The sequence below is a fragment of the Triticum urartu genome, chromosome 2A (assembly GCF_056163025.1).
Source record: "Triticum urartu cultivar PI428250 chromosome 2A, HENAU_Tu73, whole genome shotgun sequence".
In the NCBI taxonomy this organism is placed as follows: domain Eukaryota; kingdom Viridiplantae; phylum Streptophyta; class Magnoliopsida; order Poales; family Poaceae; genus Triticum; species Triticum urartu.
The window spans coordinates 555,706,763-555,719,127 of NC_141874.1; the positions used below are offsets into that span (position 1 = coordinate 555,706,763).

Consider the following 12,365-nt stretch of genomic DNA (forward strand, 5'->3'; position numbering starts at 1 on the left):
CCCGAGATTTGATCGTCGGTATCATCATACCTAGTTCAGTCTCGTTACCGGCAAGTTTCTTTACTCATTCCGTAATGCAACATCCCGCAACTAACTCATTAGTCACATTGATTGCAAGGCTTATAGTGATGTGCATTACCGAGAGGGCTCAGAGATACCTCTCAGACAATCGGAGTGACAAATCCTAATCTCGATCTATGCTAACTCAACAAACACCATCAGAGACACCTGTAGAGCATCTTTATAATTACCTAGTTACATTGTGATGTTTGATAGCACACAAAGTGTTCCTCCGGTATTCAGGAGTTACATAATCTCATAGTCAATGGAACATGTATAAGTTACAAAGAAAGCAATAGAAATACACTAAACGTTCATGGTGCTAAGCTAATGGATGGGTCATGTCAATCACATCATTCTATAATGATGTGATCCCGTTCATCAAATGACGACCCATGTCTATGGCTAGGAAACTTATCCATCTTTGATTAACGAGCTAGTCAAGTAGAGGCATACTAGTGACACTTTGTTTGTCTATGTATCCACACATGTACTAAGTTTTTGGTTAATACAATTCTTGCATGAATAATAAACATTTATCATGATATAAGGAAATATAAATAACGACTTTATTATTGCCTCTAGGGCATATTTCCTTCAGTCTCCCACTTGCACTAGAGTCAATAATCTAGATTACATTGTAATGATTCTAACACCCACGGAGTCTTGGTGTTGATCATGTTTTGCTCGCGAGAGAGGCTTAGTCAACGGGTCTGCAACATTCAGATCCATATGTATCTTGCAAATCTCTATGCCTCCCTCCTTGACTTGATCGCGGATGGAATTGAAGCGTCTCTTGATGTGCTTGGTTCTCTTATGAAATCTGGATAGGATATGACTTAGAGTCATCCAGATCAGTGTCACAAAAGATTTGTCACAAAAGATTTTCATTGGACCCGATGCACTAGGTATGGCACCTAGATAGGATATGAACTCCTTCATTTGCTGCTTCTGAAGCAGCTATGTACTCTGCTTCGCACGTAGATCCCGCCATGACGCTTTGCTTAGAACTACACCAACTGATAGCTCCATCATTCAATAAAAATACGTATCCGGTTTGTGACTTAGAGTCATCCGGATCAGTGTCAAAGGTTGCATCGACCTAACTGTTTACGACGAGCTCTTTGTCACCTCCATAAATGAGAAACACATCCTTAGTCCTTTTCAGGTATTTCAGGATGTTGTTGACCGCTGTCCAGTGATCTACTCCTAGATTACTGATATGTCTCCAACGTATCTACTTTTCCAAATGCTTTTGCCCTTGTTTTGGACTCTAACTTGCATGATTTGAATGGAACTAACCCGGACTGACGTTGTTTTCAGCAGAATTTCCATGGTGTTATTTTTGTTCAGAAATAAAGTTCTCTGAATGACCTGAAAATCCACGGAGACACGTTTTGGAATTAATGAAAAATATTGGCGAAAGAATCAGCATCAGGGGGACCACACCCTGTCCACGAGGGTGCAGGGCGCGCCCCCCCTAGGGTGCGCCCCCTACCTTGTGGGCCCCCTGGGACTCCATCGACCTCAACGCCAACTCCATATATTCACTTTCGGGGAGGAAAAATCAGAGATAAGGATTCATCATGTTTTATGATATGGAGCCGCCGCCAAGCCCTAATCTTCCTCGGGAGGGATGATCTAGAATCCGTTCGGGGCTTCGAAGAGGGGAATCCGTCGCCATCATCATCATCATCAACCATCCTCCATCACCAATTTCATGATGCTCTCCACCATGCGTGAGTAATCCCACCGTAGGCTTGCTGGACGGTGATGGGTTGGATGAGATTTACCATGTAATCGAGTTAGTTTTGTTACGGTTTGATCCCTAGTATCCATTATGCTCTAAGATTGATGTTGCTATGACTTTGCTACGCTTAATTCTTGTCACTAGGGCCCGAGTGCCATGATTTCAGATCAGAACCTATTATGTTTTCATGAATATATGTGAATTCTTGATCCTATCTTGGAAGTCAATAGTCACCTGCTATGTGTTATGATCCGGCAACCCCGAAGTGACAATAATTGGGACCACTCCCGGTGATGACCGTAGTTTGAGGAGTTCATGTATTCACTAAGTATTAATGCTTTGGTCCGGTACTCTATTAAAAGGAGGCCTTTATATCCCTTAGTTTCCAATAGGACCCCGCTTCCATGGGAGGTTAGGACAAAAGATGTCATGCAAGTTCTTTTCCATAAGCACGTATGACTGTATTCGGAATACATGCCTACATTACATTGATGAACTGGAGCTAGTTCTGTGTCACCCTATGTTATAACTGTTCCATGAGGAATCACATCCGACATAATTGTCCATCATTGATCCATTGCCTATGAGATTTTCACATATTGATCTTTGCCTAGTTACTTTTCCGTTGCCACTGTTACAATTGCTACAAAAACTGCTACTGTTACTTTTGCCACCGTTACCGTTACTTCCATCCTACTTTGCTACTAAATACTTTACTGCAGATATAAGTCTTTCAGGTGTGGTTGAATTGACAACTCAAATGCTAATACTTGAGAATATTCTTTGGCTCCCCTTGTGTCGAATCAATAAATTTGGGTTGAATACTCTACCCTCGAAAACTGTTGCGATCCCCTATACTTGCGGGTTATCAAGACTATTTTCTGGCACCGTTGCCGGGGAGCATAGCTCTATTCTTTGAGTCACTTGGGATTTATATCTGTTGATCACTATGAGGAACTTGAAAGATGAAAGAACCAAGATTTTTCCATCAACTACGAGGGGAGGTAAGGAACTGCCATCTAGCTCTGCACTTGATTCACCTTCTGTTATGAGTAAATTTGCGACACCTACACTTTTTATTGATTCTGATATGTCGCATGTTATTGATGATGCCACTTCTGCTATGCATGATTCTTATGATGAAACTACTTCTATGCTTGATAATACTATGCCATTAGGTGAATTTCTTGATGAACAACTTGCTAGGGTTAGAGAGAATGAAATTATTGAAACAGATAATATTGATGAAAGTGATGATGAAGATTCTCCCCTAGATATGAATTGCCTGATGTTCCTGAGGGTTATGTTATGGATGAAGAAACTTCTAGAGACCTTTTTGCTTGCAAAGATAGATATGATCTTACGAAACTGTTAGCTAAGCTGAAAGAAAAGTCTTTGAATACTAGGATGAAATATGACCCTTCTTTTGCTACTTCATCTATCTGTATTTATGATAAGGATTATGATTTCCCTGTCGGTCCTGAGTTAATTACTTTGGTTGAATCTGATCCTTTTTATGGCTATGAATCTGAAACTGTTGTGGCACATCTTACTAAATTTAATGATATAGCCACCCTAGTCACTCATGAGGAAAAATTCGTTACTACTATATCCTTAAGTTATTTCCATTCTCATTAAAGGGTGATGCTAAAACATGGTTTAATTAACTTGCTCCTGGTTGTGTGCATAGTCCCCAGGATATGATTTATTACTTCTCTGCTAAATATTTCCCCGCTCATAAGAAACAAGCTGCCTTAAGGGAAATATATAATTTTGTGCAAATTGAAGAAGAGAGTCTCCCACAAGCTTGGGGGAGGCTTCTCTAATTACTTAATGCTTTTCCTAATCATCCTCTCAAGAAAAATGAAATACTTGATATCTTTTATAATGGACTAACCGATTCTTCCAGAGACCACCTGGATAGTTGTGCTAGTTGTGTTTTCAGGGAAAGAACTGTTGAGCAAGCTGAATTGCTATTAAATAATATATTGAGTAATGATAATGATTGGACATTTCCTGAACCAACTCCTAAGCCAACTCCGAGGAAAAGGGGTATTCTATTTCTCAGTCCTGAAGATATGCAAGAGGCAAAGAAATCTATGAAAGAAAAGGGTATTAAAGCTGAAGATGTTAAGAATTTACCACCTATTGAAGAAATACATGGTCTTAATAACCCGACACAGGTAGTAAAGGTAAATTCTCTCTATAGATTTGATGAAGGTGATATTCCTCGTAATAAGTCTGCTAGCCAATGCTTGGATGAGTTTGATAATTTTATTGTCAAACAAGAATACTTTAATGCTTATGTTGGTAGACAATTGAAACGTAATGCTTATATGGTTGAACACTTGAGTGATTGTATGTATAGAGTTAAAGGTGACCTTAAACTTATTAGTAAACATGCTTCTATGGTTACCACTCAGGTAGAACAAGTGCTTAAAGCTCAAGATGATTTGCTCAGTGAAATAAATAATAAGAAAAATGATAATGTTGTTAGAGTTATGACTAGAGGAGGTAGAATGACTCAGGAACCTTTGTATCATGAGGGCCACCCTAAGAGAGTTGAGCAAGATCCTCAGAGAACTAATGTTGATACACCTAGTCCTTCTAAGAAGAAGAAAAAGAAAAATGATAGGACTTTGCATGCTTCTAGTGAACCTGTTGTTGACACACCTGAGAATCCCAATGATATTTCTATTTCTGATGTTGAAATACAATCTGGTAATGAACATGAACCTAGTGATAATGTTAATGATGATGTTCATATTGATGCTCAACCTAGCAATAACAATGATGTAGAGGTTGAACCTGCCGTTGATCTTGATAACCCACAATCCAAGAATCAACACTATGATAAGAGGGACTTCATTTCTAGGAAGCACGGTTAAGAAAGAGAACCATGGGTTCAGAAACCCATGCCTTTTCCTCCTAAACCATCCAAGAAAAAGGATGATGAGGATTTTGAGCGCTTTGTTGAAATGATTAGACCTATATTTTTGCGTATGCATTTGACTGATATGCTTAAAATGAATCCTTATGCTAAGTATATGAAAGATATTGTTACAAATAAAAGAAAGATACCAGAAGCTGAAATTTCCACCATGCTTGCCAATTATACTTTTAAAGGTGGAATACCTAAGAAACTAGAAGATCCAGGAGTACCAACTATACCATGCTCCATTAAAAGAAACTATGTTAAAACTGATTTATGTGATCTTGGAGCCGGTGTTAGTGTTATGCCTCTCTCTTTATATCATAGACTTGATTTGAATAAGTTGACGCCTACTGAAATATCTTTGCAAATGGCCAATAAATCAACTGCTATACCTGTCGGTATTTATCAGGATGTGCCTGTTGTGGTTGCAAACGTTACTATTTTAATGGACTTTGTTATTCTCGATATTCCCGAGGACGATAGTATATCTATTATCCTTGGTAGACCCTTTTTGAATACTGCAGGGGCTGTTATTGATTGCAACAAAGGCAATGTCACTTTTCATGTTAATGGTAATGTGTTGGGGAACGTAGTAATTTCAAAAAAATCCAACGCACATGCAAGATCATCGTGATGCATAGCAACGAGAGGGGAGAGTGTGTCCAGGTTGTTGGAAATATGCCCTAGAGGCAATAATAAAAGTATTATTATTATATTTCTTTGTTCATGATAATTGTCTTTATTCATGCTATAACTGTATTATCCGGAAATCGTAATACAAGTGTGAATACATAGACCATAATATGTCCCTAGTAAGCCTCTAGTTGACTAGCTCGTTGATCAACAGATAGTCATGGTTTCCTGGCTATGGACATTGGATGTCATTGATAAGGGGATCACATCATTAGGAGAATGATGTGATGGACAAGACCTAATCCTAAGCATAGCACAAGATCGTGTAGTTCGTTTGCTAGAGCTTTTCCAATGTCAAGTATCTTTTCCTTTGACCATGAGATCGTGTAACTCCCGGATACCGTAAGAGTGCTTTGGGTGTATCAAACGTCACAACGTAACTGGGTGACTATAAAGGTGCACTACAGGTATTTCCGAAAGTGTCTGTTGGGTTGACACGGATCGAGACTGGGATTTGTCACTCCATATAACGGAGAGGTATCACTGGGCCCACTCGGTAATGCATCATCATAATGAGATCAAAGTGACCAAGTGTCTGGTCACGGGATCATGCATTACGGTACGAGTAAAGTGACTTGCCAGTAACGAGATTGAACAAGGTATTGGGATACCGACAATCGAATCTCGGGCAAGTAACATACCGATTGACAAAGGGAATTGCATACGGGGTTGCTTAAATCCTCGACATCGTGGTTCATCCGATGAGATCATCGTGGAGTATGTGGGAGCCAACATGGGTATCCAGATCCCGTTGTTGGTTATTGACCGGAGAGTCGTCTCGGTCATGTCTGCATATCTCCCGAACCCGTAGGGTCTACACACTTAAGGTTCGGTGACGCTAGGGTTGTAGGGATATGTATATGCAGTAACCCGAATGTTGTTCGGAGTCCCGGATGAGATCCCGGACGTCACGAGGAGTTCCGGAATGGTCCGGAGGTAAAGATTTATATATGGGAAGTCCTGTTTCGGGCATCGGGACAAGTTTCGGGGTTATCGGTATTGTACCGGGACCACCGCAAGGGTCCCGGGGGCCCACCAGGTGGGGCCACCTATCCCGGGGGGCCACATGGGCTCTAGGGGGTGCGCCTTGGCCTACATGGGCCAAGGGCACCAGCCCCAAAGAGGCCCATGCGCCTAGGGTTACAAGGGGATAGAGTCCTAGGAGGGGAAGGCACCTCCTAGGTGCCTTGGGGGGGAGGGAAACCCCCCTTGGCCGCCGCCCCACCCTAGGAGATTGGATCTCCTAGGGCCGGCGCCCCCCCCTTGGCCCTCCTATATATAGTGAGGGAAGGAGGGCTTTTCTCCCACGCCTTTGGTTGCCTCCTTCTCCCTCTCCAACACTTCCTCCTCCTCCATAGCGCTTGGCGAAGCCCTGACGGAGTACTGCAGCTCCATCATCACCACGCCGTCGTGCTGCTGCTGGTGCCATCTCCCTCAACCTCTCCTCTCCCCTTGCTGGATCAAGAAGGAGGAGACGTGGCTGTTCTGTACGTGTGTTGAACGCGGAGGCATCGTCCGTTCGGTGCTAAGATCTTCGGTGATTCGAATCACGTCGAGTACGACTACCTCATCCCCGTTCTTTGAAAGCTTCCGCTTGCGATCTGCAAGGTACGTAGATGCATCTAATCACTCGTTGCTAGATGAACTCCTAGATGGATCTTGGTGAAACCGTAGGAAATTTTTTGTTTTCTGCTACGTTCCCCAACAGTGGCATCATGAGCTAGGTCTATGCGTAGTTCTTCTTGCGCGAGTAGAACACAATTTGTTGTGGGCGTAGATGTTGTCAACTTTCTTGCCGCTACTAGTCTTATCTTGCTTCAACGGTATTGTGGGATGAAGCGGCCCGGACCAACCTTACACGTATGCTTACGTGAGACCGGTTCCACCGACTAACATGCACAAGTTGCATAAGGTGGCTGGCGGGTGTCTGTCTCTCCTACTTTAGTTGGAGCAGATTCGATGAACAGGGTCCTTATGAAGGGTAAATAGAAGTTGACAAATCACGTTGTGGCTTTCACGTAGGTAAGAAAAAGTTCTTGTTAGAACCCTACTTCAGCCACGTAAAACCTGCAACAACAATTAGAGGACGTCTAACTTGTTTTTGCAGCAAGTGCTTTGTGATATGATATGGCCAAAGTTGTGATGAATGATGAATGATCTATATGTGATGTATGAGATGTTCATGCTATTGTACAAGAAATCACAACTTACATGTCGATGAGTATGACGGTGACAGGATGATCATGGAGCCCCAAGATGGAGATCAAAGGAGCTATGTGATATTGGCCATATCATGTCACTATTATTATTTGATTGCATGTGATGTTTATCATGTTCTGCATCTTGTTTACTTAGAACGACGGTAGTAAATAAGATGATCCCTTACAACAATTTCAAGAAGTGTTCTCCCCTAACTGTGCACCGTTGCTACAGTTCGTCGTTTCGAAGCACCACGTGTTAATCGGGTGTGATAGATCCTTACGTTCACATACAACGGGTGTAAGACAGTTTTACACATGCAAAAACACTTAGGGTTAACTTGACGAGCCTAGCATGTACAGACATGGCCTCGGAACACAGAGACCGAAAGGTCGAACACGAGTCGTATGGAAGATACGATCAACATGAAGATGTTCACTGGCGATGACTAGTCCGTCTCACGTGTTAATCGGACACGGCCTAGTCGACTCGGATCGTGTAACACTTAGATGACTAGAGGGATGTCTAATCTGAGTGGGAGTTCATTAATAATTTGATTAGATGGACTTAATTATCATGAACTTAGTCTAAAATCTTTACAATATGTCTTGTAGATCAAATAGCCAACGTTGTATTCAATTTCAACGCGTTCCTAGAGAAAACCAAGCTGAAAGATGATGGCAGCAACTATACGGACTGGGTCCGGAACCTGAGGATCATCCTCATAGCTGCCAAGAAAGATTATGTCCTACAAGCACCGCTAGGTGATCCACCCGTCCCACAGAACCAAGACGCTATGAACGCTTGGCAGACACGTACTGATGACTACTCCCTCGTTCAGTGCGGCATGCTTTACAGCTTAGAGCCGGGGCTCCAAAAGCGTTTTGAGAGACATGGAGCATATGAGATGTTCGAAGAGCTAAAAATGGTTTTTCAAGCTCATGCCCGGATCGAGAGATATGAAGTCTCCGACAAATTCTTCAGCTGTAAGATGGAGGAAAATAGTTCTGTCAGTGAGCACATACTCACTATGTCTGGGTTACATAACCGCTTGACTCAGCTGGGAGTTAATCTCCTGGATGACGCGGACATTGACAGATTCCTCCAGTCGCTTCCACCAAGCTACAAGAGCTTTGTGATGAACTTCAATATGCAGGGGATGGTAAAGACCATTCCTGAAGTATTTGCTATGCTGAAATCAGCAGAGGTAGAAGTCAAGAAGGAACATCAAGTGTTGATGATGAATAAAACCACTAAGTTCAAGAAGGGCAAGGGTAAAAAGAACTTCAAGAAGGACGGCAAGGAAGTTGCTGCGCCCGGCAAGCAAGCTGTCGGGAAGAAGTCAAAGAATGGACCCAAGCCTGAGACAGAGTGCTTTTATTGCAAAGGGAAGGGTCACTGGAAGCGGAACTGCCCCAAATACTTAGCGGACAAGAAGGCCGGTAACACCAAAGGTATATTTGATATACATGTAATTGATGTGTACCTTACCAGTGCTCGTAGTAACTCCTGGGTATTTGATACCAGTGCCGTTGCTCATATTTGTAACTCACAGCAGGAGCTGCGGAATAAACGGAGACTGGCGAAGGACGAGGTGACGATGCGCGTCGGGAATGGTTCCAAGGTCGATGTGATCGCCGTCGGCACGCTACCTCTACATTTACCTACGGGATTAGTTATAAACCTCAATAATTGTTATTTAGTGCCATGTTTGAGCATGAACATTGTATCAGGATCTCGTTTAATACGAGATGGCTACTCATTTAAATCCGAGAATAATGGTTGTTCTATTTATATGAGAGATATGTTTTATGGTCATGCTCCGATAGTCAATGGTTTATTCTTAATGAATCTCGAGCGTATTACTACACATATTCATAGTGTGAGTACCAAAAGATGTAAGGTTGATAATGATAGTCCCACATACTTGTGGCACTGCCGCCTTGGTCACATAGGTGTCAAACGCATGAAGAAGCTCCATGCAGATGGACTTTTAGAGTCTCTTGATTATGAATCATTTGACACGTGCGAACCATGCCTCATGGGAAAAATGACCAAGACTCCGTTCTCAGGAACAATGGAGCGAGCAACCAACTTATTGGAAATCATACATACTGATGTGTGCGGTCCAATGAGTGTTGAGGCTCGCGGTGGCTATCGTTATGTTCTCACCCTCACTGATGACTTGAGTAGATATGGGTATGTCTACTTAATGAAACACAAGTCTGAAACCTTTGAAAAGTTCAAGGAATTTCAGAGTGAGGTTGAGAATCAATGTGACAGGAAAATCAAGTTTCTACGATCAGATCGTGGAGGAGAATACTTGAGTCACGAATTTGGCACACACTTAAGAAAATGTGGAATAGTTTCACAACTCACGCCGCCTGGAACACCTCAGCGTAATGGTGTGTACGAACGTCGTAATCGCACTCTATTAGATATGGTACGATCTATGATGTCTCTTACCGATTTACCGCTATCTTTTTGGGGCTATGCTTTAGAGACTGCCGCATTCACTTTAAATAGGGCTCCGTCGAAATCCGTTGAGACGACACCGTATGAATTATGGTTTGGGAAGAAACCTAAGCTGTCGTTTCTAAAAGTTTGGGGATGCGATGCTTATGTCAAGAAACTTCAACCTGAAAAGCTCGAACCCAAGTCGGAAAAATGCGTCTTCATAGGATACCCTAAAGAAACTGCTGGGTATACCTTCTACCTCTGATCCGAAGGCAAGATCTTTATTGCCAGGAATGGATCCTTTCTAGAGAAAGAGTTTCTCTCGAAAGAAGTAAGTGGGAGGAAAGTAGAACTTGATGAAGTATTGCCTCTTGAACCGGTAAATGGCGCAACTCAAGAAAATGTTCCTGAGGTGCCTGCACCGACTAGAGAGGAAGTTATTCATGATGATCAAGATACTTCTGATCAAGCTCCTACTGAAATTCGAAGGTCCACAAGAACACGTTCCGCACCAGAGTGGTACGGCAACCCTGTCTTGGAAATTGTGTTGTTAGACAACGGTGAACCTTCGAACTATGAAGAAGCGATGGCGGGACCGGATTCCGACAAATGGCTAGAAGCCATGAAATCCGAGATAGGATCCATGTATGAAAACGAAGTATGGACTTTGACTGACTTGCCCGTTGAACGGCGAGCCATGGAAAATAAATGGATCTTTAAGAAGAAGACAGACGCGGATGGTAATGTGACCATCCATAAAGCTCGGCTTGTCGCTAAGGGTTATCGACAAGTTCAAGGGGTTGACTACGATGAGACTTTCTCACCGGTAGCGAAGCTAAAGTCCGTCCGAATCATGTTAGCAATTGCCGCATTCTACGATTATGAAATATGGCAAATGGACGTCAAAACGGCATTCCTTAATGGTTTCCTTAAGGAAGAATTGTATATGATGCAGCCGGAAGGTTTTGTCGATCCTAAGAATGCTGACAAGGTGTGCAAGCTCCAACGCTCGATTTATGGGCTGGTGCAAGCATCTCGGAGTTGGAACATTTGCTTTGATGAGATGATCAAAGCGTTTGGGTTTACGCAGACTTATGGAGAAGCCTGCGTTTACAAGAAAGTGAGTGGGAGCTCTGTAGCATTCCTCATACTATATGTAGATGACATACTTTTGATGGGAAATGATATAGAACTCTTGGACAGCATCAAGGCCTACTTGAATAAGAGTTTTTCAATGAAGGACCTTGGAGAAGCTGCTTATATATTAGGCATCAAGATCTATAGGGATAGATCGAGACGCCTCATAGGTCTTTCACAAAGCACGTACCTTGATAAGATTTTGAAGAAGTTCAAAATGGATCAGTCCAAGAAAGGGTTCTTGCCTGTTTTGCAAGGTATGAAATTGAGCTCGGCTCAATGCCCGACCACGGCAGAAGATAAAGAAGAGATGAGTGTCATCCCCTATGCCTCAGCCATAGGTTCTATTATGTATGCCATGCTGTGTACCAGACCTGATGTAAACCTTGCCCTAAGTTTGGTAGGAAGGTACCAAAGTAATCCCGGCAAGGAACACTGGACAGCGGTCAAGAATATCCTGAAGTACCTGAAAAGGACTAAGGAAATGTTTCTCGTTTATGGAGGTGATGAAGAGCTCGTCGTAAAGGGTTACGTCGACGCTAGCTTCGACACAGATCTGGATGACTCTAAGTCACAAACCGGATACGTGTATATGTTGAATGGAGGAGCAGTGAGCTGGTGCAGCTGCAAGCAGAGCGTCGTGGCGGGATCTACATGTGAAGCGGAGTACATGGCAGCCTCGGAGACAGCACATGAAGCAATATGGGTGAAGGAGTTCATCACCGACCTAGGAGTCATACCCAATGCGTCGGGGCCAATCAAACTCTTTTGTGACAACACTGGGGCTATTGCACTTGCCAAGGAGCCCAGGTTTCACAAGAAGACAAGGCACCTCAAGCGTCGCTTCAACTCCATTCGTGAAAATGTTCAAGATGGAGACATAGAGATTTGTAAAGTACATACGGACCTGAACATAGCAGATCCGTTGACTAAACCTCTCCCTAGGGCAAAACATGATCAACACTAGAATTCCATGGGTGTTCGATTCATCACAATGTAACTAGATTATTGACTCTAGTGCAAGTGGGAGACTGTTGGAAATATGCCCTAGAGGCAATAATAAAAGTATTATTATTATATTTCTTTGTTCATGATAATTGTCTTTATTCATGCTATAACTGTATTATCCGGAAA

At 42.7% G+C, this 12,365-nt stretch overlaps 1 pseudogene; it reads left to right on the forward strand.

The window, feature by feature from the left end:
• The first annotated feature begins 3,118 nt into the window (after window positions 1-3,118).
• Window positions 3,119-12,365, forward strand: part of LOC147985870 (uncharacterized) — a 30,594-nt pseudogene continuing 21,347 nt past the window's right edge.